Raw genomic sequence first — 3,990 nt, forward strand, 5'->3', positions numbered from 1 at the left:
ACACTTGGGTTGCTTTCCGAGAAGCACTTATTTAAAGTCTAAAGCTCGACTTCCCTTTGTAACACTTTGATTGTTCATCGTTGGTTACGTGTGTTCGGTAAGTAACAGTTTTGTCTATTGTTAATCGTTCTTGGTTAATCTCTGAAAGGGGGATTCCTTTTTGGTGTTTAAGAGTTAATCAAGGGGCTGGTAGTTTTGAATCGACGCTGTGATTGTGCGAAGTCGTGGTTACTCAAGCGAGGTAAGGGTTTTGTTAGGTTTTTAGTCGAGTTCCTTCCAAAATTGGTTGATTAAAAACGAATTAAGTGATTAATTTGGAGATTTGTTGGTCGATTTTTAGGCTCTGAAGGCTTAGGAGTGCTTACGCATCAGAAACGATACCAGGTGTGTACCCGAAACGCAGAAAATGGGATTTAGAGAAAAGCCAAAATTGCTTACTGTCAAGAAGTAAGAGAAAATGATGCGAAAAAAATTATAAAGAAGGGAAATAAGGGTGTTATAAACTTAGAAATCAACATTCTGCACTAAAATAGTTTATATAGCAGCAGTAGTCTAAATTTGAAAAATCATCAAAAATAGTGGAAATTGAGTTAGAGGTTGAATAAAATACGAAATTAAATTTTATTGAGTCTAGTTTTTCATGGAAGAAACAATGTAAGAAATGAAATTGTAATTTATAAGATATAATGAATTTTGTGAGACAAGGTCAAAATAGGTTCAGGTTCCCCTATTTTGACTTTGGAAAAATCATCAAAAATTGTAAAAAAAAATTAAGGGCTTAAATTTATATGTTTAAATCCTTAACGAGTCTATTTTTGAGAGAAACAAATGGAAACATCATTCGAATTTCGTACTAAGAGATAAATAATTTTTAGTAAGGAAAGGTTGAAGCTGTCAAACAACAGAATCGAGGTAGATTTGAAGATTTTACTGTACTTATTTGATAAACTATAAAATTTGAAAATTTTATGGTAGAAAGTTACTTGAGTCTAGTTTCGAAAACATCAAGTGAATCTTAATTTGGAATTCTGTAGCTTAAGATATAAATAATTTAGTGATAATGACTCAAGTAGACAGCTTTGAATGAACATATAAGTAAATAGTGAAAACATATATGAATATTTAGCTAGCATGAGTTACATTAAAAATAGATCACACGGCCAAGGCCAATTTGGGTCGAGTGGGCCACACGGGCACACACAGACGTGTGGGCCCATTTTTACCGAAATGTTTCTAAGGTTGCACGGGTCGCCCAAGTCGACTGTGAACCTACTGTAAGGTCGGTAAGCGCTACTTAAACCCCTAAATGTGTGAAATTGACTGAATGATATCTGTACTGAGCATGTTAATATCTGAACCGAATATATGTACTGAAATTGCATAATAGCATATCATCCATTGTATGTTGCATTGCATTGGGTTGGGGGTTGTTATTCGGAGGAAGTGTACTAAAAGGCTTTAAGCCTAATTTATTGGCAGCTCAGCTGCAAACTACTATTTTGTGCCGCATTCGGTACTACTTGGAGTGTAAGGATGGTTGGGTTGATTATATCCCCACATAGAGTGTAGGGTTGAACGAAGATGGTGTATAGAGGCTGGATGGGTAGGATTTTGCTACTGTATAACTGTTACTGCTACTGATATTATGATGGGCTAAGGCCCTACTGCATTTTTGACACTATACTGAGATGGGCTAAGGCCCAAACTGTCACTAATACTAAAAAGGGCTTAGTCCCAAGACTGTTCAACTGTGCACTGTGAATACTAATTGTTTGTTTGTGTCTGCGGGATTACACACTGAGTTTACGTAAACTTACTTTTTTTTAATGTGCATAGGTAATCCCCAGACTTAGACAGATCGGTGCGATGGAGGACTCAGCGGTGACCACAGAAATTTTTGGACTTCATGGTTTTCAATTTACGTTTTATGATTTAATTATTATTGATTGTTTTGGTTGTAATTTAAGAACCCTCTAGGACTTTGGTTTTAAATTTTGAGTATTTATTTATTTATTTTACTTTATGGATTTATACCTACTGGTCGTAGGAAATTCAGTTTTCAAAAAGTTAAAGTAGTTTCTAAACGCATGATCACTTAGACTGTTTTATTAAAGCTTCCGCAACGAGGGGTGTTTCAAAACAAATGTTTTAAATGAATAAAGACGACTTCCTAAGTTCTAACAAAGGTTTACTAAAGATAATAACATGGAATGTTTTCAACGTAACAACCAGGTTTCAAAAACACTATCGTGTGACATTGCCAGATACGACCATAATGTCTAGGCTGAGTTTAGGGTGTCACATGTCAAGTATCACAAAATCAATAGGGAATATAAATTTATCTACTTTAATAATCACATCCCCAATAATACCCCTAGGATACTTAATTGATCTGTCAGCTAGTTAAATACTCATCCTAGTAGGTTTTGGTTCCCCTAAACCAAGTTGCTTAAACAGTTTATAAGACATTAAATTGATGCTAGCACCTAAATCAACTAAAGCTTTCTCAACAGATAAACTACCAATAAAATAAGGGATAGTAAAACTCTCTAGACCCTTAAGCTTGATAGGTAGTTTGTTTTAGAGGATAACTGAACATTCCTCATTAAGCTTTATAGTGGACAACTCCTCTAACTTCCTTTTATTTCTCAAAAGATCCTTTAAGAGTTTTGCATACTTGAGCATATGCAAAAGAGCTTCAACAAAAGGTAAGCTAATATGCAATTGTTTAAAATTTCAAGACCAAATTGTTCATCCATGCGGTTTTTCTTCAACTTTGCTGGGTATGAGATTGGTCGTATGTATTCTCTAAGAATTGGTTTTTTCTCTTTCTTACTATCCTCAACCCCATTATCTTTCTCAACAACTTCTCTTTAAGCTCGGTTAACACCTTTACACTTCTCAAAGTAGCTACATTGACTTGCTCTTTTTGGTTGGTTTTAGTGCTACCAGGTAAACTACATTGAAGTCTCTCTGAAACCAATTTAGCAAATTGACCAATCTAATTCTCGAGACCCTGAATAGATACCTACTGATTTCTCAAAGTTGCTTCAGTGTTATGAATTTAGTTTCAGAAACTGAAATGAATTTAACCAAGATCTAACTTCTTCTTTTACTGGTGAGGTTTCTAAAAGCTTGGGGGGATTGCGATATTTGATTCCCTTGACCACTCTAGGAAAAGGTTGGATGATTTCTCCATAGTGGGTTATAATTTCTCCATAGTGGGTTATATGTATTGTTTAAGGGTTATTCTAAGGTTTGGAATTATTACTCATAAACTTCAAATGTAAGCATTCTTGACTAATCATACCTGCTCCAGTCACATCATATTGCATCATAAGAGTCACCTGCTTCCCTAAACTCAAACAATCTATTTTTCTACCAAGAGCTTCAACCTGACTTGCCAACATGGTAATTGAATCTACATCATAAACACCGGTTGCCTTGGTAAGCTTTGCTCTTGTGATTTTCCATTTATAATTATTTAGTGCTATCTCCTCAATAAACTCTTTAGATGCTTCAGGTGTTTTGTTATTTAGTGTTCCCTTAGCTATTGCATCAATTATTTACCTAATTTATGATTTAAACAATTATAAAATGTTTGAACTTGTAGCCAGAAAAGTAAACCATGATGAGGGCATCTTCTTAAAAGATCCTTAAATCTCTCCTACGTTATAAAGTGTCTCAAGATCAAATTGGGCAAAAGAAGAGATATCATTCATCAACTTGGCTATCTTGGCTGGTGGAAAATACTTTAACAAGAACTTCTCTGTCATTTGAGCCTAAGTAGTGATAGAACCCCGTGAAAGTGAATTCAACCACTACTTTTCTCTATTCCTTAAAGAAAATGGGAACAACCTTAGACATATGGCATCATCAGAAGCACCATTGATCTTGAAAGTATCACACATCTTTAATAAATTTGCTAGATGGGCATTTGGATCTTCATCTTGAAACCCATAAAACTGAACATACTATTGCACCATCTGA

The 3,990-nt window shown here is 34.8% G+C and overlaps 1 non-coding gene across 1 annotated transcript; it reads left to right on the forward strand.

Moving 5' to 3' along the window:
• Positions 1–3,623: 3,623 nt before the first annotated feature.
• On the forward strand, positions 3,624–3,728 carry LOC128042139 (small nucleolar RNA R71). The gene has a single exon (XR_008197345.1). It is a non-coding gene; the product is annotated as a small nucleolar RNA R71 (small nucleolar RNA).
• Positions 3,729–3,990: the final 262 nt, after the last annotated feature.

This window comes from Gossypium raimondii, chromosome 6 (assembly GCF_025698545.1).
Source record: "Gossypium raimondii isolate GPD5lz chromosome 6, ASM2569854v1, whole genome shotgun sequence".
NCBI lineage: Eukaryota > Viridiplantae > Streptophyta > Magnoliopsida > Malvales > Malvaceae > Gossypium > Gossypium raimondii.